Below are 27,785 nucleotides of genomic sequence, written 5' to 3'. Positions count from 1 at the left end.
ATTGAGGAGCTTCATAATTTGTTCTCCATAGCAGATATTAGTTGATTGATCAAAAGGTTGAGATGGGTGAGGCATGTAACATGCATGGGAGTTCTTAGATAGCCACACAGATATTTTACAGGAAAACGCAATGAAAGGTGACACTACGAAAACCTTGACGTTGACACGAGAATACTATTAAAATTGATGCTAAAGAAAGAGGATGGGATGGTGGTGGACTGGATTCATCTGGCTAAGGATAGGGACCAGTGACAGGCTATCCATTGGACAATGAGGACTCTTTCCCCGGGGGTGAGGTGGCAGGGGCTTGAAGTTGAACATTCATTTCTGTATGGTGCCGGGGTCAAGAATGGTAGAGCTATACCTCCACTTCCCTATTTACCATTCAGCGCGAAATGAAACAGCGATAAAAAGGTAACCTACTGATCTTGTAATGTTGGGCACGTTGAACCCTGCGCGATACGTACTTTCCATAATAAAAAAAAAGAGGCTTATGCGATCACCATGCTGTCTTTGTGTCCGTGTATTCACCCCTTTCAACTTTATAGTGATTGAACCAATCTTTATAAAACACGATACGTATATCATGGCACCTGAACCCATCTCAAATGCGTGCTTCATAAACCCTTCCCATCAGTCTGTGTGTTTTCCCTGTCATTGCTAGGCAACGGCTCGGTAAAAAAAACGTTACCGCGTCGACGAATACATACGCGAAAAATAGATGAATTGTTGGAAGCGTCGTTTTCTATGCGGTACATGTCGTATTAAAGGAAAGTTCTTCCTAGAACTTCTTGTTTATATTATTCAGACAAATCCCATGCTACGAAGTGTTCGGCTTCAGTTGCTAAGAACGGACGAGGAGGTATGAGGACTGTCACTTGTGGCAGGTGACGAACCCGGTACGCATTGCAATGCAGAGATCATCATGAGAGCAATTAAATGGTACAGAATGTCCCGGTGTAAGCGTGACACGGACGGACACACAGTAGCCTGCTCCTATCTCAAGACACGCCGATGACTAACAAGCCTCTGACCTATTTTAAAACCGTACGCCGCCCCAAGGACAATTATTTGAAGCACGCCTCTTGCTTTATCCCTACTCGCTCACTAGTTCGCGCCTACAGAAACAAAAGACTGCTGCAAGTACTGTCCGCTTGTGGGCCTCGCCCCTCTGACATCATCAACTGCCTAATCTCATGCAAACCCCTGAGTAGACACGCAGTCCATACGGTGTCGGCTGCTAGGGTCAATCATGGATTTGAAAGCGAACTGGAAGCAATAATAGACATAATATCCAAACTGGAGAGGCTGAGAAAGTTCACGAAGAACCTCAGTTAGGACAGCCGATGTCCCTACAGAGATTCGAACCTAGTGTTGGTGATAATCTAACCCGCTGGGCCCCGGAACGTACGAGTCGAGTTCCTTTGCACAAACAACCGATTGATAACTTCAGTCTTACATTACGACGCTGTTCGAACGTACGTAAAAGAAAAACTAAAGGCATCCCTGTAACAGGCCGTGGAGACTCAGAGGGATGTGAGACGTTGAGGGTCCTACATTATCTAGACAATCGGCTCACAGATGGCGGTGAGGTTGTCAGCCTTACCCTTCGGTCTGCCGCCCTTTACCCCCAGGAAGATTTCTGGTACTCATTTATATTAGAGACTTAGTCGACCCCAGGGCCTTAGTGCGGCTGGAAGGATTAGGTAAATTGAAAAATCCAATGGCCTCATCGGGAATCGAACCCGTGACCTTCCTACTTGTAGCATACTGCCTCAGGCAACTACGCTACAGCGTGCTCCGTTTGCACGTATAAAGAAGGAAGAACATACAAAAACGAAGTGATGAGGTGTTTAAGTGTAAGAGGGACGAATCCTGCATGAAATTCGGGTAGTTCATGACGGAGAACAAAGTGATGTATGCATGGCACCTACAGTTCGAGTGACTCCGATCGGCTGGCTGTATAGATTGGAATGTTTCATTTTTAGCCTACATTCATTATGTTGAAAAAATTGAAGTACGCTTATGACATAACTATGCTGTATGTGTGTCCCTATATCTCCCCATATCAACTGCTGAATTCCTTAACCAATCTTTAAGAAAGCTGCCAAGCTCATCTTATCGGTGTACTTCATAATTCCCTGTCATCAGTCTGTTTGTCTGCACGTGTATCCCTCCTATCATTGCTAGGCAACGGCTCGCTAAACAAACGACAGCGACAACAAACACATGCGCGTCGATTTATATGCGGTCGGTGTAATATCAAATGGAAGTAGGCGATTAGTTCTTCCCAGAACTTATTGCGTTTGTAATATATTTAGCTACGCTCTCAGTAACATGGTCTAGACTATAAAATCGAATGATTGCACGGTGAATAATGAATTGGGAAGGCTGAGGAAGGAAGCGATCATGGGTAGTGTCTCAACTTATGCCATAGCCGCTTCCTTCCACATCCTTACCACTTCACTATTCACTGATCATCCTGTCTTTTAACGCTATATAACTCGAAAAAATCACATCCCCATTAATTGGAAGGTCGCGGGTTTGATTCCCGATGAGGTCACCGAATTTTTCAAATGATCTACTACTCCTGGCCGCACTAAGGCCCTGGGATCGACTCAGCCTCTAACAGAAATGAGTACCAGGAATCTTCCTGGGGGTAAAGGGCGACCGGCGCGTAAGGCTGACAACATCACCGCTATGTGTGAGCCGATTGTCTGGAAAATGTGGGAGCCTCGACGTCTCACAACCTTATGGGCTTCCACGGTGTTACAGAGATAGCTTGAACGAATGAATAAATAAATTGGTGTAAAAGTGGTTAAAATTGGTTTAAACTATGATTTAAAATTATCTGCAAACTTGCCTAAACGTGAAGAGTACTACATTCTGGGATATACCGCCGCGTAGTCCTTTGAAAGTCGACGACGTTTCGAAGAACATAACCTCCATCTTCAGCGTCGAATAAGCAGAACAAGATACGAGTTTAAAGCAGACGGCAGGATGAGGCGATGCTCCTCCAAAACGTCGGTTGACTTTCAACAGACTACACGGCTTTACATCCCAGAAGATAGCACTGTTCATAATCACCGTTGTGGGAACCTCAAAATCTTGCCTAAAATGTAGAATACTGCCTAAAAGTGGTCCAAATATGCTCTAGAAGGTACATGAAAGTGGTCGCTTTGTGGGCCAAACGGCTGGTGTCTTATGGAACACGGGCTTAACATACACGGACCATGAATCATCCAGGCGGTTTTGTTGTTCTCCTTGCTATGTCGTAACCGTGGATGTTGTTGTGTGGAGCGAGCTGCAGAAAACATCCACGCCCTGAGTGGGATATGATCCTGAAAGCTCAGGATCGAAGGTCATATCATCTGCTGCGAAGCGAATTGGCTCAATTAGAACACACACTTGTAGTGGGAACAGTCGCGCCGTCTCCTAGCAATGGGGCGTCACAGCAAAGCACTACATAGTGGCAACTGCTCTCTCTGCTCTGTGGTTTACAGCTGACGTCACAAAGTTCTCTCGAAACTCGGCATGCCACACTGACTTCACGTTCATTTCTTTATTTTTTCAGTATTTCCTTTCTTCCCTTCGTATTTTTAGCTTTCCTTTATGTCTGCGTATCCCCCCTATCAGCTTTTGAATGCCCGAAACATTCATTATGTATCCTGTGACACAGAGACCCATTGCTAGGCAACGACGCAGTAAACACATCCCGCTTCAATGAATACGCAGCAAGGACATCCGTTGCTAAACAATGGATGTGTTTTCTGCGTGCTCCGATGTGAGGCTATATGACGAGAAACCAACAATAACTGACTTGGACTTGGACTGACAGTTCAAGTCAAAGTCATTGCGAGTGACGGTAGGTCAGTCAGTCAGTCAGTCAGTCAGTCAGTCAGTCAGTCACCCTGTCTTGGTTTCAGAGCCACATGTGAGGCTCATGACCAGATATTTGTTACTGTTTGAAAGTTACGGTCTTGTTATTGTGGGGAACCCTCTCTGACGAGAGGACGAGCCTGTCTTTTGTCAGAGACATTGTCTGCAGTAGTAAGTCATTTGTAATAATGTAAAGGAAATTTACATTTTACATGGTAAACTTGTTACTAAATGTACATAGAACATATAGAGGACCTCTGTCAGTCCAGGCCCAGTACAGCAGATTATGCCCTATTTCTAGTAGCTTCTGCTGCAACGGCAGGACTTTGACAGTTCAGTTGGAGGTGTAGTGGGGTCAGAAGTCGAGAGTGTCCAATCGAAGACAGTGATTTGTGAAGTGTTGTAACAAGTTGTATTAAGGTTCAATAAATTCAATCATCAGATTCAAAACTCGTCTTATGAGTCACGCAGACCCCCAATATGTGACAGTATCACGGCACCTGAGCCCATCTAAACGGCGTACTTCATAAATTTCTATCATTAGTGTGTATGTGTATTCGTCCTATCGTTGTTAGGCAACGGCTCGGTAAGCACGTTACCGCTGTAACGAATACACACAATAGAATTGTTGGACGCGTCGTCTTCTAGGGAGGAGGTGGGGTTGAACTGGGGGAGGAGGTGTTTAATTGCGCTGTGAGTAGCGTTGAGTGGCAGGGTGAATGAGGATTTGGAAAGAAGCGGTCGTGACCTAACGAGACACTTTCCTTGGATTTGCATGGAGAGACGGAGGAGAATCACGAGATGAAGGAGGCTGCACACAGTTAACCGCGCCGGAAACTCGACGAGAAATGTGTAAAATTCCCATCTCTAGCTGTGGTTCCTAAACATATCCCCAGCATTCGTCCGCACATGCCTCTCTGCCTGCTTCTGATCTCCCACAGCTCCCCTTCCTCCGTTTCTCCCATCGTCATCTTGGTCTTCCTTACATTTTCTTTTTCAAAATATTATTTGCGATTTCTTTCTTGCCCATAACATCTCACTGGGTTATTTGCTGTGTAAGATTTGAGGTTTTCAAGGCGGTAAGTATGAAGAATGCCGTTTTCTGGGTTGTGGCGCCGTGTAGATATTGTGTAAACTGACGTTTCGGAGGAACGTATCGCCTCCATCTTCAGGGTATAAAAATCCGCGAGCGATAGACCAGCGTGAGCAGGTGGATGCAGTTGTTTGTTAATTTATCTTCCAACATATGTGCCTCTGTTTTCTCTGTTCTCTTTCTTATCCTTCCTTCTACAAGTGCCAATCCCATCTCAGCTGCTGCTCCATATGTCAAATGGGCCTGCATACATTTCTTGTATTTGAGATTTCCCAACACATTTATAACACTATTATCTGTACTTTAAGCTTCCTGTACGCTCCTATTAGTAGCAGCCGGGATAGCGTACAGTTGGCACAGTGACTGGCTACGGGCTGGAAGACCAAGGGGTCGGTGTTCGAGTCCTGGTGGGGTCAAGAATTTTCTCTTCTCCACGTCACCCAGATCGGCTTTGGGGTCCACCCAACCTCCTATCCAATGGGTACCGGGGTCTATTTCCCGGCGGTAAAGCAGCAGGGGCGTGAAGCTGACCACTCAAATCCAGTTAATGCCGAGGTCAAGGAAATGTGGATCTATACATCAACTCCCCCATACGCCTTCATGACGTAGTACTTAATTAGTTAAGCATAGGGACAACTTTCCATTTTGCCACTACTATTAATTGGGGGTACGTAATAGCTCAGTAGTTGGTTGATGTACTCTGCCACAAGCCGGAAGGTCGTGGGTTCCATTCCCGATAAGGTCCCTGGATTTTTTAATTGACCTAATCCTTCCAGCCGCACTATGGCCCTGGAGTCGACTCAGCCTCTAATACAAATTAGTACCAGGAATTTTCTGGGGGTAAAGGGCGGCCGGCGCGTAAGACTAACAACCTCATCGCCATCTCTGAGCCAGTTTTATAGAAGATGTGGGAGCCTCGACATCTCACAACCCTATGGGCCTTAACGGCCTGTTACATTGATAGTTAGTTAGTTATTGGAGAGGGTGGGTTTCCCCATGCACTGAGACCTGTATTGGTCCATTGTGCTTCCCTCTATGATTTCTACCAGTCTCTATATCCTACCGGTACTGGTGCTTACCATCAGTCCCGCCCAGCCAGCGAGAACGGCTCTACTAGCTGAGAGGTATCTATAATGCTTACCCCATTTACCAGAGGTATTAGTGACTGCTGTTGGGCGGGAAACGTCCGTTAATTTGGCTCAGTGACCTCCTTTGGAAATATGAGGTTCTTTTACGTGCCGTAAAGCTACGACACGGGACCCACGGCTTAAAGTCCCTCCCGGAGGACTTGTTCCCTGAATTTTTCCGCCCTTAAAATTTCGACGACCTCCGCCGGGTATTTGAACCCGCGTACTACGGGTCATGAGGTGGGAACGTTACCTCAAGACTACGGAGGCCGCTCTGTTACATTGATAACTTTACCTTTAAAAAAAATGAGTCCGGATAGCGTAGTCGGTATAGCGACTGGCTGCGGGATGGCCGACCGAGGGTTCGGAGTTCGAGTCCCGGGAGGATCAAAAAATTTATCTTCTCCACGTCACTACCGGCTCTGGGGTCTCCTCAACCTCTTACCCAATGGATACCGGGGGTTTCTTCCTCGGAAGTAAAGCGACCGGGTCGTGAAGCTGACCACTAGTGCCGAGGTTAAGAAAATTTGGATCTTTACAACCACTTCTCCATACGCCTTCATGGCGTAGCGCTTAATTAGTCAAGCACAGGGACAACTTTACCTCTCTTTCTCTCGGTTCCAGAAGGTTACTTTAGAAGGCGGTCACAGTTTACACGCAACCAACATTTCTTCATTGGCTTGTTCTTCGAGCCCTGAAGATGGAGGCGATATATTCACCCCACTGCAGGACGCTACAACCCAGAAGAAGACGCCTCTCTGAGGCGCTCAGATGTAACAGTGTTTCGTTTTCCCACCTTGCGCATTGTTTGGGGACGCTGTTGCCTGCCCACACACGGGTTGGCCCGCCTTGTGACTCATGAACTGAATGCTCAAGTCTGCATAAATCAGTAAACATGAGACTAAACCACATATTCGGAAGTGAGCCCTACTTTAACGTTTTAATCACATTGCCATCAGGTGATTCACATACAAATCAAAGCATGACGCCTCTAAGCTCCACACAGATACTGTTGCGTGCAGAGCCGTTGCTATGGCACGATCGCGAGATAGGCAAATATACCAGAGACATTTCTAGGTAACGGCTCCGTAAACACGTTCCCGCAGAAACGAATCGACACTCAAGAGTAGAGGCACTTGTAAACCGGGTGTTTCTACGTGGACTGGGCGAAAACAACTGAGGGCGAACAGTTCAGTTCTGTACGGGAGTCTGTGAAGAGAGGACTGTTGGAAGCCGTTGCCAGGGAACGGCTTGTGAAGATGCGGCAGGCTGGAGGATTAGCGGGCGCTGTGGTTGGTTGTACGTACCAGTTGTCTGTACAGGTGGTCAGCGAATCCAATATCCAATCCACACCCCGTCTACAGTCGTGCATATACGTGACAATACAATGTAAAAAAGGGTAAAGTTGTCACTGTGCTTAACTAATTAAGCACTACGTCATGAAGGAGTATGGGAGAGTGGATGTATAGATCCACATTTCCTTGACTCTGCACTAGTTGGAGGTGAGAGGTCAGCATCACTCCCCGGCCGTTTTAGCCCCGGGGAAAGAGCCCCCGCTACCTGTTGTATATGAGGCTGGGTGGGCCCCAGATCAGGTCTGGACGATATGGAGAAGAGAAGATTCTTGATCCTACCAGGACTCGAACTCAGGATGTCCAGCCTGTAGCCAGTCGCTATCCCGGCTCCTATATACGTGCCCAGTACAATGAAGGAACTCAATGTAACTCTTTCCGAGCTTCTTCTTGTGACACGGGGTAGTTCAGTGATTATGATGACGTTACCGTCTGGCCTGCCCGGGAACCGGACTCCGCCTTTCAGGAGAACCCAAACAGAGTCCAGCCAGTAAAAAGCAAGTAAAGCTATCCCTGTAACAGGGTTGTGAGACGTTGAGGGTCCCACATTATCTAGACAATCGGCTAAAAGGCGGCCGTGAGGTTGTCAGCCTTACGCGCCGGCCGCCCTTTAACCGCAGAAAATTATTTAATTAATTCCTGGTACTCATTTCTGTTAGAGGCTCAGTCGATCCCAGGAACATAGTGCGGCTGGAAGGATTAGGTCAATTGAAAAAATCCAATGACCTCATCGGGACTTGAACCCGCGTAGCATAGTGCCTCAACCAACTACGCTACAGCCAGACCGACCCGAAACCAATCCTGTTCAATGGATGCGGCGGTTCTTTTCCCGAAGTTAAAGCAGCCGGAGCGCTTACTATTCATTCCTTCTAGTGCAGAGGATAAAATGCGCGGAGGTATATGTCCACTCCCCCCATACTTCTTCTCGGAGTGGTGCTTAATTAAGCACAGAGTCAAATTTACCACAGTTCTCGCTAAAAGAGAAATTCATGCCTGTATTTCGAAGGTATTTACGTTCTGGAGGATCGCCCCTTGTTGACCGGTAGAATGATTGCTGCTTTGACTAACACGGCGTGCTGTATGATCTGTGTTATCTGTGTGAAATTTCACTTACGTGTTAAAAGCTCGCGTCCTTCTGGTTGCTCGATTATACTACTCTTCGACCCCGATGTTGGAGACAGTACGTTCCTCCGAAACGTCGGCAGACATACCAAATTATATACCATTATCCTTATTAATTTGTGTTACCTAGTGAGATCCAGAAACCATTATGGCGAGGTGTATCAAGCTAGCGGCCTGGTACCTCAATTTCGACTTTGGAAGTTATCCAGGACCTGAGCGATGCTCAGTAGCCTGGGTTGCCTCAGTAGAGGGCTGCATGAGACGGAAGCAGTATTAACTTGGACCTTATACTGATGATGGATGAGAAATGGTCTGGTGATGATGAGAGGGCGGGAGAGAGGGAGAGTGGGGGTGGCAGTGAGAGAGACTGTAATTAGCGGGGCAAGAAAAATTTCTTTCCTCCACTTTTGAAGGTTCCCAGGCAGTGCCCGCTCGTCCTTCTGGTAGAGGTACGTTTGGGCGAGGGTAAAGCGTTGGGAAGCGAAAAGGAGTAAAGGGTTAGGATGTGGAGAGAAGTTGAGCCGGGGCTCTACTGCGTATGGTCGGAATTAATTTCAATATTGTCACACACATATGTTGAGTGACTATAGACGGGGTTTGGATTAGTGAATAGATTTAGTGACCACTTTCAGGTCGTAGCTACAAATAACTGTAACACTATTCACTATTTCACAGTTCACTAGAGCACACAGTCTAGTGTTCTCAGTATGTTACTACACGATTCCTGGTAACGGTTCCAACAATGGATATTCCTCTTCCTCTGGCTCTAGTCCTCTCTACACAGACTCCCGTATAGAACTGTCTCTCAACTGATTTTCTCCCTTGCATCTCGGCACAGATCTTGTAGAAAACACAAATCCCCATTGTTTTAATCCAGCTGTTGCATTATTAAGAATCTGCTGCCTAGCAACGGGAACGTGTTTACCGAGCCGTTGCCCAGAAACGACCTTCGTATAACCGCCCATTTCGCGGTCGTTGCATGGCAAAGGCTCTACACGGTACAATATTAACGTTCGAATGGATGCATTGGAATTAACTTTTGATTTAACATTGGGAGGCCTACATCGTTGTGAAATTTTGATGTATTTCCATGTAAGTAATGTTTATAATTGAATTCCCTACCGCACAGAAGACATACTGTGCCTCTGTTATAAACAGTAATATTTTAATACTATTTACGAAAGTAACTAGTTTAGCGTGATAATCACACAAAATACGCAAAAGCGCTGTGTGAACTAGGTGCAGAGATTTTAATGCTGAACTAAGCGGCAACTGCGCGTTAGGAGAAAAAACTTGAAAAAGTGGAGGATTAGACAGTGTAGGGGGTTCCTTGCCGCACCCCGCTCTGGTGGCCGAGAGGCAGTTGACAATGGAACACAGGCTGACGTCCAAACGTGCGATTACATCAATCAAGAAGGGACCAGAAGTGGCCACACGTTAATACCTGTGATGGATGTTAATTAGGTTAGTCTGACAACAATGTAGGAGGTTTCGTACTGGGTGGGTTTCCTTACCGCCAGGGCGAGACCAACCAATCCCAAATATTTCTTCAGTAAAGTTATGAATGATGGAAACAAAACCAGTTTACAAATCTGCATATTGAGCTGACACTGACCTCGCTTGACAAAAAGAAAATTTATCTTCCACACAGTTTAGAAATAAATTATGGCATTTGGGCCGTCGCAGAAACGCTGCCTTCTTACCAAAACGTTCAAGAGTTCAGTCTCTGGTCACTTATAGTCTATTGTTTCCGTCTATAAGGCAACAAAGAAGAACATTGATTCACATTTAATCCATACAGTGGTCGTTATGTGTATAAAATGTTAACATTATTAAAATATTAGAATATATACGCATAGAGAATGCAGAGAACGCAAAGGGACACGTGATAGGCACAATCAAGAAAACAACACACCAATGAAATACAGAAACAGCCACGTTTAAAAAAAATATGAAGAAGGAAACACCACTGACGTAACGAAAAACGATATTCCATTAATGCACAGTGCATTAGACTCCGTATAAAAGTGTTGACTGAAGATAGCCTTATATGGCCGAAACATGTAGCATTGTAATAATGCATATATATTCTAAACTAAAGCTCCATGGCTTTAGTCAGCAAGCGAACTATACCGACCGAGCGACCGCCGCTTGTCGGCGAAGTTAGTGCCAACTTTGCCGGATAGGGGTTGTCACGTGGTCAGCGCAGTGAATTCCCACGGCCGTTAATTTCGGTTTTCTAGACCGGAGCCGCTATTTCCTTGAAATAGCTCATCAGTTATCTTCACGAGGTTGAGTGGATCCCGTTCCAGATCCACTACTTCTCAGAAGATATGGTAGCGCCGGGAATCGAACCCGGGACCTCTGGATCTGTAGCCAAGAACTCTGACCACTAGATAACAGAGACGGCTATATATATTCTAATATTTTAATAATTTTGATAACGTATTATACACAACGACCACTGTATGGACTAAATGTGAATCAGTGTTGTTAAGTGTTGCATTACAGACTATAAGTGACAACGCAACGCAGCTGGATGTGTTGGCGCAAAATGACAATGGACTAGGCCCTTCTGTGAGTGTGTTCGCTTTTATCCCACTGCTCGTCATTCCACGATTGTTCTGTACCCATCTATCACCGCTCCCTGAGATATGTGTGCTCCTGACCACGCAGCACAGTATCACAACTTCCGTCTATAATTTTGAGCTTCATCTCTGACCCTGCGCTTAACAGGTACGGGGGATGTGGAGAAGAGAATGACATCTTGACTAAGCAGTCTTCCTCGATCGAACAGTCTAGGCGCTATAAATGTTGCTTAGAAGGAAAGACCAACTTAATTATGTCTGATGAGAGAAATGCTTTGCTTGGGGTACCTTGATACTGCATTTCTTAACAGTGAAAGGGTTAATGCCTGTGTACAGTAAAAGTCATAATAAACTTAACGTTATAAGTGCCCGACCTGTAGTTTGCTTGAACGACTACACGAAGAGATACTGTTTTTAAATCATCTTTGGGGTTGCGGCATCATTGGATAGTGACGTAGATCGTTATGTCATTACTATAAACTAATTACATTATATTCTAAATATACGATTGGAACCAAGCTGGAAGGTCGCGGGTTCGATTCCCGTTGACGTCATTGCATTTTTCAATGCATTGCACTATGGCCCTGGGGTCGACTCAGTCTCTAGCAGAAATGAGCACCAGGGATCTTCCTGCGGGTAAAGGGTGGCCGGCGCGTAAGGCTGACAACCTTACCGACATCTGTGAGCGGATTGTCTAGAAAATGTGGGAGCCTCGACATCTCACAACCCTATGGGCCCCCACGGCCTGTTACAGAGAACCAATATCTCAGTACCCGAGATCTCACTGAACACGGAGGCTGCAGTCACTGCTCACGCTGGTTCCTCGCTCGCGGATTTTTCTATCCTGAAGATGGAGATGATATGTTCCTCCGAAACGCCGGTTCACACAAGATCCACATGGCGTCACATCCAAGAAGACGGCATTCTCCATAGTCACTGCCGTGAAACCCCCAAATCTCACAAGAAATAACCAGTTGATTTTAACATTTGTGGGCAGTGTTTGTCATCACGTAACGGAGAATTTTACATTTTCATTTCGATCTTAAACAATAGTATAAATGCGATAGGAAATGTGTTAATTTGTTTTATTCAAAATTGGGGCCACGTGGGATTTAAATCAACAGGTACCTGGTGTCATTAAGTTTGGGAACCATTTTCTTAGAGAGAACATGTGTGGGGACTTCCCACTTTACAACCCAGTCGCTTAACCAGAAGGACTGGAGGGTCAGTGTTCCTCTGAAAAATGTTGCAGACACTTGAAGTGTTCCGGTGGACAGAATACCGTTTCCTAGTATTGTGAGGAAAGCAGAACAGGATAGCAACTTGAAGGCCAGGTTGAACCGTTATTTTAGAAACCTGCCCTCATTGGGACTGCTTGAGTTTCTGTCTGAAATTTGTCCTCCGCCCAGTTACCTGAAATAACACAGAATTTCTGAAAGTAGATCTGTTTCTGTATCCAGATGAAACGGCGGATAAGCACATATTCACCCGAGTGCGTTAGATATAGTCTCAATCACTGAACCACGTCTGAGATAAGACTTCTCTAACGGACCCAACAGTGGATAAGTGATTGAGATTAGATTATTCTAAGGGGCCTAAACATGGACCAGTGATTGAGATTAGCCCTTTCTAAGGGGCCCAACTGAGGTGTCTTCATTTCTCACCTGAAGACGGAAACAGATCCAGTTTCCGAAACGTCGTGTCCTCTATTACCTAGAATTCCAGACGCTGGAAAAAGTCCAAAACCCAGTAATTCTGTATTCCAAAAGAATAATTGTTGAACGTATCATTTTCTTTGCGACTCGTGCCGTACTGGATGAAAGTAGGATATTAGTTTTTCCAAAATTTCTTCTTATCTGTCGGATGACATTGTGGTTATTTCTGTGGACCTGCTATGTGAATGTCCCGTCCCCGGTACCCATTGTACTGGAGGCTGTTTAATCTCTCTTGAAGAGAAAATGTCTTTCTCCCGTCGGGAATCAAACCCATATTCCTTTGGCGTCTAATCTGTAGTCTGGTCACTATACTTTCTGAGCTATCCCGGTCCGCTTTGTTCTAGAACTGTCATTCCGTCCTCATACAAGAGCTTCACGCGTTCTTAACCTCAACAGAGGATGAGCCTCGGTGGTCAGTTCCAGTGTTCAGTTGTGATATCCCCGGGGGACTGGAGGAGTAGAGAGGGGTAAACCCTTCCCTGTCACTGCCAGTTGCTTCGCTCATTCAAAAGTGTTACAAATCATAAAGTTTTTGAGAAAAATAGACTTATAAATATTCCTTGTGGACTGTATCAGTTGAAAAGGGGGCTTTATTTTTGTGCATATTTGCCACCACGTTCCCGGAAAGGTTGTCCCGTTAAGAGGCTTGCAGTTAAGACGTAGCGGTGGTTCTGCCAGAAGAGTGGGGTGGAGACAAGAGGGTATGCAGGTGTATAGACTTGCTTCTGTTATGTTTCATTCTCCACTAAATTCTCAGTAAATGACCCATTTAAAAAGGTCTGCATTTAGGTTTTGCTACTTTAAATAGGAGCCATTGGCTTCTGTTGTCTACTGAGGCTAATGTATTGTACAGAAACATAAATGTCAGGAGCGAGAAGACATTCTGTTAAGAGGCCAATAGGGGCATCGTCTAGAAATGAGTACAGAGACAAAGTACAGTCACTCCTCCAGCTGCGAGTACCCGACTTTAACGAATTTTGGGACTTGCACCTCGAAACCCGAATGTCGGCCCCCACGGACAGATCCTTCAGGAACCCCCAAGCCCCCAGTGACGATCCCAAAATCTCCCGTAACAAGTTTTGCACTATCTGAATTCTATGAGTGGCAGGAGATATAAGATTTTGCTAAAATATTCATTTAGTTTGTAGACGGTCTGGTGCCTTAAATATTAAGTCTTGATGATCCACTTTGCCGATGACAGTAGCCGCGCGGTCTAAGGCACGAACTATGTTAGCTCGCTCGAACGCTGGGATCGTGGGTTCGAATCTCACTCAAGGCATGAATGTCTCTGTGTGTGTGTTAGTTCTCTTTGTGTTGTTCTGTGTGTAGGTAACGGCCTTGCGACGGGCTGATCCCCCGTCCAAGGAGTCCTCCCGCCTGTGTAAAAAAATTACGAAACTGAAGAAGAGGCCAGGGCCCAACAAAATGAATAATCCAGTTTAATGTATTAATTAACTTACTTTTTTCAACACAGGTAACAGTTAAATGTTTATAATACGTTGTTTGATTTCCTTTATTGATTTTATAATGAAAAAAACAGTTATAGTGCAACAGAGGTTATATATATAGCCTTGTGATCCAGGAACGTAGCCCTGAACATCCCTTATTATGATCAAGTCGACTTGGGACCCGTTTTGGGGTATGCTTTAAGTACAAATGCACATTGTAGCGTGTAGGATCCGTTGCTATGCAACGACCGCGAGATGGGCAGATGTACAAGGGCGGTTTCTAGACAACGATTCGGTAAACACGTTCCCGCAGTCAACAGACAAACGAAACAATAGAAGCTCCGTTTTTTTCTATGTGGTCCGTGTCGACGTGTTACAAGCAAGGGAGAAGGTCATTTCAGTTCTGTGCGGGACATGGCTGGAGCGCGTGAAACTGAAAAATCTCCACTGTTAGAAGCCGTTTCCAAGGAACGGCTATTGAAGACAGCAGACTCAGAAAGGCTGTTTTGGGGAAATACGTGGATCGAGGTTAAAAAAAATACAGAGACAATAATTGAATTTAGGGGTCAGGAAGCAGCAGAGGGGAGAAAAGTAATTATAGAACGAAAGAGGTGTCATTGTGTCCCGTCACCTTATGTTGTAGACGTTATGAAGTTCTCACAGTAACATGCTGTCTGTAGTCCGGCATAAATTTACCGCCGTTTCGTAGGAATCTACTGCGTCCATCTTCAGGGGGAAAACAGTAAGGCAGGCAAATTTGGTTCTTGTTCCTTACCGGCTGTTTGCTTGGCTCAAAATTCGACCATGATGATGGAGGGAATATTTTCACCCGAAATGTTTGTGAATGTCTACCGGCTCACATGGCAGACAAGCAGCACCCAAGGGAACAGCAAGATCTGCTCCCAAATTACAATGATGAGAGTATGGGAGAGCTGGACTGAACACAGAATTTGAGGTTATCAATTCACTGAATATTATGACTTGGCTGTTCTGCGTTGTGCAGCCCTTTAGCCTTGTAGATGGTTATCAGCATTTCGGAGAATCGTAGGGCCTACTTCCCTGAACACAAAATTTAAGTGGGGGGGTGGGGGACATAATCCTCAAACAGTCGCCGTATTAAGGGCACTCAGCGAACACCTTTCTCTCTCTCCTGAAGCTCACAAGGTGTTGGGCCCTCACCGAAAGCAGGAGAATGGACAAACGGAATGGGGCGAAATGAGCAGTTTAGGCTCAGGGGGTCACGGTTCGGGGCTACACATAAAGGCAGGCAGGCAGAACCGCCATACATGCTGCAGCTGTGCCAATTAAACAACCTCAGTCGCATCATATTTGAGGTTTAAAATGGATCTTGGAGAAACAGGACTGAGAGGTATGGACTGGATTCATCTGGCTCAGGATAGGGACCAGTGGAGAGCTCTTATGAACACGGTAATGAACCTTCCATCTCTCTATGGCTCTACAGTCCCTTGTTGGACCTTGGTCGCTTTTTCAGTTTCTTAACTCTATACACAATAGTTAGGACTCCTTGGACGGGGGATCAGCCAGTTGCAGCATAACCAAATGAAGTCCCTCAGCCTATATAGAATCAGAGGTTTGGATCAAGTGCCCAAGGACATGGCCGAAAGCGGCCCAGTACCTGGAGAGACTGGGAAAATAGAGGACAGTCAGTGTCCACGCCGGGATTCTAACATGCCACTTCCTGAAGCGTTAATATCTGAGCCAGCTGCTTCCTAAATTGATCTGTACAATGAATCCGGTTCCATTCCATCATCACCATTTGGTATACACATTTTGGGCCAAGATAGCGCAGTCGGTATAGCGACTGGCTACTGGCTGGACAACCAAGGGGTCGGAGTTTGAGTCTCTGCGGGGGCAGGAATTTTCACTTTTCTATGTAGTCAAGATTGGCTCTGGGGCCCACCCTGATTCCTGTCCAGTGCGTAGCGGGGGCGCTTCCCCCGGGGGTGAAGCGGTCGGGGCGTGTAGCTGACCACTCACCTGCAGCTAATGCCGAGGTCAAGAAAATGTGGGTCTACACATCCACCACCCTGTACGCCTTCATGATATAGTGCTTAATTAGTTAAGCACAGGAACAACTTTGCCTTTATGCCCTTGAATGTGACACCGTGCAGTGTGGTAGAAGCGTTCTATTCTGGATAACGCTTTCGGTAACGTGAAGTGGCAGAAACGTCACCTTTCCTTTTTTCAGGGACAGGCGCACAAAGGAATCAGGTCCGATAGATACCGACCACTACTCTTGGAATTTTAGTAATGAGTTCACCTGCCCCACCCTTTTCTGTTGTTGGTGGCATTTCTTGACATCTGCTCCCAGCTGTCTTTCCTTTTGAATGAATTCAGCGTTCCCTGTGTTGTCAAGACAGGGTCATTTTTACAGCCGTAGTTTCAAAATTATTAAATGGATTCCGGTGCTTTGGATGCATTTGTTAAAGAGTACTTTGTTCTGATGAGTGGCATAATGTTCAGGTACCTCCCCCTCCCGAAGCAGATAGTCATATCCGGGAAATTATAGGAGAGGCTGTTGGAAAGGGAAATCGTGAAAACGCGAATGTTCGTAGTACTCGTATTGGATAAGGCAAAATCCGACACAGAAAACATGAGGCTTAAGCTTTACGGCAGTCAAGCATACGACCCTTCAAGTGACTAAACTGCCTTTGTAGCCTGAGCTACTTATGATACGGCATGTTCTGTTGCCCTCAGCTAGACTGGCAAGATGCAATTGTATTATACCATATAATAACATGTAAACTGTAAATAGTATGTACATACTGACAAGTGGCCCATTGCTGCTGACTATGACTTTGACATATGACAGACCCGTCCTCTCGTCAGAGAGGGCGCCTCACGTGGATAAAACCGTAACTACGTATCTAACAGCAACTAATATCTGGTCATGAGACGCAGATGGAGCTCGACACTAAGACGGACGGACTGACTGGCCGTCGGTCGCAACGTGACTTTGTTTCTGAGTTTCTTGTGAAGTTTACAATGTAACATACAAGCTGTCATACCTTTATGGAGATATAGAGTATCTAAGGCCACTGTTTATTGTGAGAACCATACGGAACACACAAATACACTCTGTGGGCAGAAAACTCAGTCCGTACCTCCCAGGAAACACATCACGTCTCCGCTACAAAGTCCTACCGGTTAATGCTGTTTAGGGAAACAGCCGCTGTTTATTGTGAGAACCATACGGAACACACATATACACTCTGTGGACAGAAAACTCAGTCCGTACCTCCCAGGAAACACATCACGTCTCCGCTACAAAGTCCTACCGGTTAATGCTGTTTAGGGAAACAGCCGCTGTTTATTGTGAGAACCATATGGAAGACACATATACACTCTGTGGACAGAATGCAGGCAACACTGTCCCTTAAAAAGCTGATGCCTTTCCTTAGTGTGGTCAACCCGACCCTTTTTTACGAGCGCGGCGGGGCACCCGTTCCACCTCTCCCCCGTTTCGACATTGTGCATAAATGATTCATTCCACATGAAGCCAAAAAGACAAGGTTGAACGATTGTTATAAAAGGCATAGATATCCAAATACATAATCACGTGCAGTAATGAGCGCATGCGCTGTGTTGGTTGTACCAAAATTTTATAGACTATTGTTGCTTAATATCTTGATGTATACTAATACTAATTAATTAAGTCACATGATTATACACTTCACGTCTGTCGGACCGAAGATACTTCATTCAGATACACACTGCGATGTATGATTTTAGTGCACAATGGACGACGTGGGATGTTGGGGCCATTTTGAACTTTATAGCCGATAATTTTTGGAAGGTCACGAACTTATTGTCTTACTTTCAGATAACCAAACGTGTGCATGAAGGTACTAAGTACTTACATAATTCAGATCTAAAGCAACGAAATCAAGATGAGTTCTCTATTTGGTGGTGAAAGGAAAAACTATGTAGAAAGCCAGGCGGAAGATAGACCCCCATCCCCACCCCCACCCTTTGTTCAGGTCGAGTTGCAGTTAGGCCTGAAGCGACTCACATTTCAGCTAACAATACACTAAGTGTAACGCAAAGTTTCTCCGTAACGCCCTAATTCAGTGAGTCATTTCCAGATTGAAATTGTGCTGGGATGTCAAGCTAAGAAATCTGGTAGAAATTTAAAGACGTTTCGGAGGAAAGTTGTGTCTTCATCTTCAGGGTACTACTTTAAAAAATTGTGCTAAAGTTTCGGTGTAAAGTACTGGCTCAATCTTCAGTTTCAAAGAGGAGGTTCAGCAGGCAACAGGAAGCAGTTCAGTCTCGTAATAGTTACTGACGTTTCGGAGATAAGTACTGTCAACATTTTCAGGGCTGAAGATTAACGTCCTGCTTGGTTCTTACCGGTTCCTTGATTACCTTACCCTTGGGCCGTAGAATATAAAGGTAGTTTGTTCTTCCGAAACGTCAGTAAACGTCTCCTAGAATACACGGCGTCATATATCAGAATACAGTACTCTCCACAGATACCGCTGTGAGACTCAACAGTCTACAATCGTCCATTCACTTTTTAACTGACTGACCGTCTTACACTGCCTCTAAGTAATTACTGAGTAAGAAAAAGCTATTCCTGTAACAGGCCGTGAAGGCCCGTAGGGTAGTGAGACGTCGAGGCTCCCTCATTTTCTCTAGGGAATCAGCTCATTAACGGTCGTGAGGTTGTCAGCCTTACGTTCCGGCCACCCTTTACCCCCCCTCGAAAGATTCCTGGTATCATTTCTGTTACAGGCTGAGTCGACCCCCAGGGACATAGTGCGGCTGGAAGGATTAGATTAATGGAAAAATCCCATGACCTCACCGGGAATCAAACCCGCCACCTTCTGGCTTGTAGCATAGTGCCTCAACTAACTACGCTACCTCGTGCCCCACTAGTAATTAACTGAGTACATTTATTAACCTTGAAAAGAAGAAAAGAACACAATTAAGATCCAGCTGCGAATTAACGATGCTTCGTATCAGTGCTGTGCACCTCGAAGCAGCGTTGTCGGACAGTCACGTCAGCCTCGAAATAGCATAAGCCGACAGTTCAGGTGTCCATTTATTTGCGAGCACAGATCCACTAGATATAATAGTATGCGCTTTGAATTGTACAAGCTTGTTACTGCTACTGACATCTGGAGTTGAAATGTGGATCTGACAACAGTGCTACATTCTTCCACCCGAACTAAGACTTGCTGCACCATACGTAAGTGGAACCAGGGACAATTATATCACATTCCTCACTATAAGCAACTAAGTCCATGGAATAGGGTTCATATGTGAGGCGCCAGGTAGGTTGAGTAGCAAAGGTAAAGGTAAAGCTACCCCTGTAACAGGCCGTAGAGGCCCTTAGGGCTGTGAGACGTTGAGGCTCCCACATTTTCTCTAGACAATCGGCTCACAGATGGCGGTAACTTGTCTCCATCTTCAGGATAGACTGACAGAACAGACGGGGTTGAATATGTGATAAGCGAAGCAAGTTAAAATGTACAAGGATGTATTCTACAAAAATAAAGCCCTCTCAGACATGAAATGCATATAAACATTGCTAACAAAACGAGTTCCTACCTCACGGAAAACATACTGTTCATTCCTACAGTCGTAGGAGACGTAGAAATAAACTTGTGAGCAAACTGCAGACTCTCTTCTTAATGTTACAGTTTGTGATGCTGCTACCCGGAGAACAACCGCAGTTCCTGAGGTCTGGCAATGCGAACTGTGCTAAACCTATCATAACCGCGGATCCTGTAACGGCTTTAGTGACACTGAAGCTCTCTTCAGAGGCAAAATTGTGGACGTAAGAGATGAGGTAAGACATTACGTCTAAAAACAAAACAAAAGAAAAGCGTATATTTGTTTTTCTTTTATTTTTATTGTTATTTCTATTAACCTTTCTGACTCGCCATCTTGTTGTTGTCGTCATCTTTTGTACGTCGTGTTGCAGTGCTTGTATGATCATCTATATATGTATAGGTTACTGTACGTTTTATTTTGTTCCTTTCTAGCCAAACGGTTCATAGAGAACATCAGAAATTTGATTTATGTTGCAAAGCATATCGACTGACAGTTTACCGATTACAATACGATCCTCTGCTACTTTCATCGCGGAGCATGCTGGGAGTTTACGGCAAGATGGCGTCCTTTGATAGAATGGAACTCTCAGGTCATGGCGACCTGATGATTATTAAAATAAATATAAATAACAGCCATTCTCTTAAAAGAAGCATCTGCAGGACTGTATTACCACCAACCAAGAATGGGTTTGCGATCCCTAAATGTTAGTGATCTATTCTTCTAAGTATGGGTAAGGCTGATTGCGGTTTTATGTAAATTCGTGCTCTTCCGTGAGATAAGGATGGCATTTAAACAGATTATAGTTCAGAACTGCGATAGCGGCGTAAGTCTAATGTGCAGTTTTATGACACTTCCAATTTAAGTGATATATGAGTTTGCAAGTAAGAAGATGTTTAATGATTTTTTGACGGTTTATGACAAGTTCAATATTCAGACGGTTCTATGTTCGATCATGAATGTTGGCACTGTTATCGAAAATAATTAAAACGTCGCAATGTGAATTTTAAAGGATGTGGCAATGAGCCGATATGCTGTAAACGTGCGGGCATTTGCCTGGAGTGACGTAGGAAACATATGAATATAGATGGGAGAATAATATTAAAATGGATCTAAAGAAAGTGTGGTCAACGTGGGAAATGGATTAAGAGATTTTCGTGTAGGGTCTAGTGGTGGGTTATAATCAATTACACTCATACAGTTCTTTATACGCATGGGGGTGTTGTCGATTTCACAGTTCTGTTACAAAATCCACAGGTGTGTTATCAAGTTGAGAGGCGTGTTACCAAAACTAGAGACGTTTTATCGAATCGACAGATGTGTTATAAGTGACGCACGCAGGTCTGTCTGTATGTTGCAACAGCGAAGCAGTATGCCAACAGCCTCCCCCGGCTGTGTCTCCAGCACCGCGGGGACCCAACACGCAGGCGCGCTGCGACCTGAATTCTAAATCTCCCCGGTGACAATGTTAGGACCAGGGGGGTGAGACTTGGATAGTGGAAAGGGAAACATGCAGAACTGCCCTTCCTACGCATCCTACATGAACTAGATAGTCTGGAAAAGATTGCAATCGATAATAACACACCAATTTGATTTGTCTCATTCTGGTCCGTCACATTAACAATCACAAAATTGATATCTTACAGTCCAGTGCGACACACAAGTTCCCCACACTTGGGTCTTCACTTCTTATTGTTAGTTGTGTTGTATGTACACAGCACGCACGCACGTACACTACACAACTAACAATAAGAACACACAACGCAGAGAAATATCGACATCTCCTACCGTCCGGAGAAACAGCAACATGACCCAATGTTGGTTCACGATTTTAACATAATAACTAACTTTTTAAACACAAAAGAATTTTAACACAATTTAAATACATAAGGAAGCTATTTTAAGAAAAGTAAACATCACATTGCGTGCAGTGGGAAATCCCAATCGAATACCCAGAAAAGACGCCTAAACGAAACAACATCTTATGTAAATCTACACGTCAACGTGAATGCAAAGGGCAAATTGTGATACAGTGAGCACTATTTATAACCTGCTCGTACAGGTGCGCCTCTGAAGATGATTCTATTGAACCGAAACATGTAAGGCGAGTGAAGACCGAAGTGTGGGGAACTTGTGTGTCGCACTGGACTGTAAGTTATCTGTTTTATAATACACCAAAAGCAATTAATCGAATCGCTAAGTCTGAGCCAATCAGAGAATCTTGAATTTCCGTTGAAGGCTTTGGGCGTTAGCTCAGTAATACTGCGTAGTTTGTAACGTTACGTGTGCCCCATTGAGGTATGTCGTGCAATTAATTAGATAGTAAGGATTTTGATTTGATGTTCTGAAACGAGAGTCGACCTTTACGCATGAATTTACATCTGTGTGTTACCTATGTATATGGATTATTATGCTTACTACGTCCAGTGAAATTAAAAACAAAGATGACGTCAAAAAGTGTTGCTACGATATTTCATCGAAATCGTATTTCTATATTTTAAGCATCTTTCGGTGTAGCCTAAAGAAGGACAGTAGAATCTCAAGAAAGTGAGAGTGTACTGTGATTCTGTTGTAATTGTTGTATTGTTTCTTGCAGGACAGATGGGAAGATTAAGAAAATGTTTTGCTCCTGGGTGTGTGTCATGCAGTGAGCACACTGAAATAAAATTCTTCTATTTTCCCAGGGATTCATCACGGTATGGGCTAGATGTAAAATGTTATTATAAAACATACTGTAAAATTTTGGCCAGTGTTATTAAAGGAGCTAAAAATCTTCATTATAATTAATTTCTAATTCTAGTAACAAAATTAAAGCCACCTGGACATTATAAAATCAGACACAGGTAGAAAAATTAATAATGCAGGTAAATATTTATGGGAAGTTAACTGATAATCATGATGTCATTACAGATTCTTTTAATAATTATTTTTGAACAATAGCTGACAAGATCAATACCAATAATGCAAACGTTAGCCACATTATAGAGTCGGATGCTGACAAATATTCAAATTATCTGTCTCGAACTTTCACGATTCCATTTTCAAAAATTAAACTGAACCATACCTCTACTAAAGAAAATGAAAATATAATTAAGTATTTAAAATAGCGGCCTCCTTAGTCTAGAGGTAACGTTCCCACCTCATGACTCGTAGTACGCGGGTTCAAATACCCGGCGGAGGTCGTCGAATTTTTAAGGGCGGAAAAATTCAGGGAACAAGTCCTCCGGGAGGGACTTTAAGCCGTGGGTCCCGTGTCGTAGCTTTACGGCACGTAAAAGAACCTCATATCTCCAAAGGAGGTCACTGAGCCAAATTAACGGACGTTTCCCGCCCAACAGCAGTCTCTAATACCTCTGGTAGATGGGGGAAGCATTATAGATACCTCTCATATAGTAGAGCCGGTCTCGCTGGCTGGGCGGGACTGATGGTAAGCACCAGTACCTGTAGGACAGGTGTCAGTGCATGGGGAAACCCACCCTCTCCAATAACTAACTAACTAAGTATTTAAAATCCAAAAAAATGTAGTGGATATGATGAAATTCAGCACGCACTTCATTAGCTCCACATTAACATATTTGTAACAGATCTCTTTCAACTTGTGTCTTCCCCACTTGGTTGAAATATTCAGAAATAAAACCATCATTTAAAAAGAGATAAAACTAATATGACTAACTACAGACCTATATCATTACTGACATTGTTTTCAGAAGTTGTTGAAAAGGTTATATATGCAAGACTGCACCAACATATAAAGATTAACAACATAATAGCAAATGAACAATATGGTTTCAGGAGTAATTCATCTACAAAAATGGACTCACATAAATTAATTAATGATACATTAAATGTACTTAACACAATATTAGTTGGTGGCATTTTCTGTGATTTGAAGAAAGTTTTTGACTGTGTGAATATCTGTCTGCCTGCCTAAAATAGAATTTTATGGAATAGTTGGTAAGGCCAATGCATTGATAAAATCCTATCTCAAAGATAGGTACCAAAGGGTTGTACATTCATTTTACTCATTGGAGGAATATTTTAACTTCAATATTAATTAATGATCTTGGTCTGTTATACTCTGGATGCCTTTTTATGTTTACTTTTATGTTTCATTATAATAGTCTTGTGTCATTAGTGTGCTGCATTCTTTTACATTTATTTTTTATAAGTGTGTTAATGATTTACTCACTGTGATTTGTCTTTGATAATATGTGTAATTGTTATGGATTAAGTATAATTAATTTGTATTGATATAATTGATGTGACTTGTCCTGTTGTTTTTGACTATTACTATATCCACTGTTCTTCCAGCCATGTAAGGATTCATGGAATGTAAATAAATGAATGAATGTCTGTTTTAGTATGTGCTGCAATGTCTTCTTTCTGTTGCTTTATACGATGAAGAAATTAAGTGTAGCCAGTGTCTGCATTAAATGAATTAAACATAACCCCACAATGTAGCACCTACACCATGTTTGTAATGTTTACTGATGAATTATTTCAGGGTTTTGAGACAGGGCTATGGTATGGGCAGGAGGAGTTGGATTATCCTGTACTACTGATTCTCCTAGAATGCTGTACCGCTGATGACTGAAGCAGCCGGCAGAGGGCCACAGAGAGGATGAAGATACTGACATATCAGTAAGCCATTAGGAAAGTAATGCTTCTTCATTTTTCCCTTATAATGTCCTGCCCATACCAGCCCTGGAAATTGACAGAGAGTAGTTATGGAATTACTGGAAGAATATATGTGTGCCAACTAGTCACATGAGCACCAATAAATGTTTCATAAGTTGGAGAAAGTAGCCCTGGTGACAAGCAGTTGCAGTGCAGCACCAGAAACTACTGTGCAGCGAATGATAACATCGTCATCCACAATTAAATTACATACAAGAGACTTATTTTGAACTTGAGCTCCATCTCTTCCCCTCCTTGCAAATATGTTTCCTTCGTCTCAGAATATTAGAACTTCACTGGGTCAGAGTTCATTCTGGCCTTTATCTTCAAGTAATTATATTTCAATCGAGAATTGTGTGGGAAATTGTTTTCTGACACATGGGTCTTGTTAATGTGTAGGTAAGAATGACGAGGCATTACTTTATAATTGACTTGCAAAGTTCAGGTTCTCCACCTCAATCTGAAACTCTGAGAAGCAGAATCAGTATCAGGGTTGAATGTGGGTAGGACTATTTATGTAATTTCTTTAACTATTTAATTTTTGTTACATTGTTATTCACTTCTGTTGTTATAGGTTTATTCCTTCTCTTGCTTTCGCCATATAATGCTACCTGTACTGGACTGGTGAACATGAACAAAAGATTTTCAATAGTAATTGCATTTCTTCAACATATATTATTAATTTTTGCTATATAATCGTATCATTACTGAACTGGAATTTGAATAGATACCAAATTTTCAGTATTCATTATATTTCTTTGAGATATGCTATTATTTCCGCCATATTATTCTGCCCAGTGATGAACTGGTGAAGATGAATATATCAGATTTTCTTACATCATTAAATGCAGTCTTAATCTTGCTGACAAAAGTGTATTTCACATTCTCGAATTCCATCATTCTAATGAAAATGGGAACATGAGTATTGTTGCTTACAATACACGATTTATAATACTTAAATGTAACCGAGAAACTGTGTTCTGTATGGCTTTCAAGTGTAAGTAATGAGGAAATTATGACGCTTAATATATGTATCTCTGATGGAAACAGAATTTTCTTTCAAGTTTCCCTACCTTCAGCTTTCCTAAATACAAGAGTTCCGTGTATGTCACAGTTCACAATGTTCAGTGCCTTTGGTTAAAGAGGTGTTCCACGTGAAAGAAAGGTTATGACTTTCCGGGCACTGGTGACAGACTTTCTCCAGATAAATATTTGACAACCTAATCTCTTGTTCTCCAGAGCTGCAGAGGCTTTTATTCCGCTTTTTTTTTTGTGGAAAGTGTGGGTGACCACGTTTAATAGCACTTCACTCAAATCCAACAAAATTATATGGGTGAAGTGATATTGAACTTACTTATGGAGCCGAGCCCTTCTTGAGAAGCCGCCAGTTTTGCAGCCACTCAAGAACTTCCCAGCGTTTTATGGAACCCGAAGGTTCATTACCGTGTTCACAAGAGCCCTCCACTGGTCCCTATCTTGAGCCAGATCAATCCTATCCATACCATACCATCCTATCTCTCTAGGATATAGTTTAATATTGACAACCCACCTACACCTTCGTCTTCCCAGTAGTCTCTTTCCTTCTGACTTTCCCACCAATATCCTATACGCATTCCTCGCCTCCCCCATTCGTGCTACATGCCCTGCCAACCCCATTCTCCTTGACTAGTGATACTGAACACAGTTCAAAAATAGAAATAGGATGGGGGGGGGACATCTACAGTACAAGAGATCTGGTTGTAAAAGAATTTATTACTATTCTAGCGAACAAAGAATTGGGGGGGGGCACTCAAAATAGTTGCTATTTTAGCATTCCTTCTTACCGATTATGCTCTCGGCCCTACCGGCCATGTTAATGCAGGATGCGTAGAGAAGGCAGAAGAATTGCACCGTGGTGTCATGGCGGCCATGTTGCCCACCAATAACATGGGAGTTTCACGGGGCTGCCCAGTACCTCTTGCCCTACCCTATAATATGAATTCTTCAGAGGAGCGGTTTGCACAGCCCAATATATTTTGTGTGTACTGCGTCCTGTGCTGTGTCCTTCTCTTGTGGCTGCGTGCGTTGTATTGCTCACGCACGCAGCCACAAGAGAAGGACACAGCACAGGACGCAGCAAACACAAAACATAGGAGGAGCGACTCCCATAGAGGACGATTGCTATAATACGCGAGTATAAAATGAGACGTATGAGATGATAAATCTTAACAAAAATTTTACTATATAAATTTTATTATAGTACATGATGATTATACGTTTTAAATCATTTTATAAACAACACATGATGACGAGCAGTGCAATAGTTTAACGAAAGTAAAACACCTGGGGATGGAACAGTGATGCCAAAACATGTAGTGAAGTGACAAATGGGTTTGTGTGCACTAGAAGACGGTCAATTTTTGTTGTTAACTCGCGCTGATTTACCTTTGTCCCAAGTGATTAACCTTTACCGGCGGAAGTGCCTCCATCGGGCTAGTGATGACTATGGTCGTCTTGGCAAAAGTAATCCGTTTTGGCATTTCGGGCATTTTAACTCCGCTAGTGAAAGCGCGCGCACACGCCGCTAGTAGAAGCACATGCATAGTCCTAAATAACTGTTTCTAAATTTAGCAATTATCAGACGGACTTGACTAAAACCATAATAGAGGAATTAAATGAATACCTAAGTGAACAACAGCGAAAAAGAATATACGTATGAGTTACGCCCAAATTCATCCACGAGCCAGTCCTTTTATTGCAGATTCAGCAGATTAATGTGTTAAAAATATATAGTAAAATTTCGATGTACATATCTTTTGTTATCTGCTTGATGTATATATAGGCTGAAATGAAAATTCAGTGTTCGATTTCACTATGAACGCACAGAAAACGGATCGCACTCTGTATCTCAACCACGATGCAACTGTCTGTTCACGACCATAGAAAGGGCAATAATCTCTTGCAGAATATAACGGAAGGTCTTAGCACTTAAGAAGGGACCCCTGTAGCTTTCTTTAGAATAGCCATTCTATCATTATTCTGTCCTTCAGTCAAAAGATTCGAAAATCCGAAGAGTGTAAGCAGTGCTAGCGGAAGACCACATAATTTAATTGCTTCTATCTGTTTTATGACTCCAGGGACTGCTAACTTTGACAAGTGTTACAAATAGAAATGAATTTATAATGCAGAACAAGTCTGTGAAGAACTGGCAAACAATTTTTGCAG

General features: G+C 43.5%; 1 long non-coding RNA gene across 1 annotated transcript in view; it reads left to right on the top strand.

The window, feature by feature from the left end:
- Positions 1–25,453, top strand: part of LOC111872440 — a 41,693-nt gene extending 16,240 nt beyond the window's left edge. Inside the window, exons 2-4 of the long non-coding RNA XR_002844229.2 lie at positions 19,994–20,142; positions 22,501–22,600; positions 24,409–25,453. This is a non-coding gene — a long non-coding RNA (uncharacterized LOC111872440). The remainder of the gene's footprint in view (positions 1–19,993; positions 20,143–22,500; positions 22,601–24,408) is intronic.
- The last annotated feature ends 2,332 nt before the right edge of the window (positions 25,454–27,785 follow it).

This window comes from Cryptotermes secundus, unplaced genomic scaffold (assembly GCF_002891405.2).
Source record: "Cryptotermes secundus unplaced genomic scaffold, Csec_1.0 scaffold247, whole genome shotgun sequence".
NCBI lineage: Eukaryota > Metazoa > Arthropoda > Insecta > Blattodea > Kalotermitidae > Cryptotermes > Cryptotermes secundus.
Note: the sequence above shows the minus strand (reverse complement) of the source record. Positions and strands in the feature narration are given on the sequence as shown.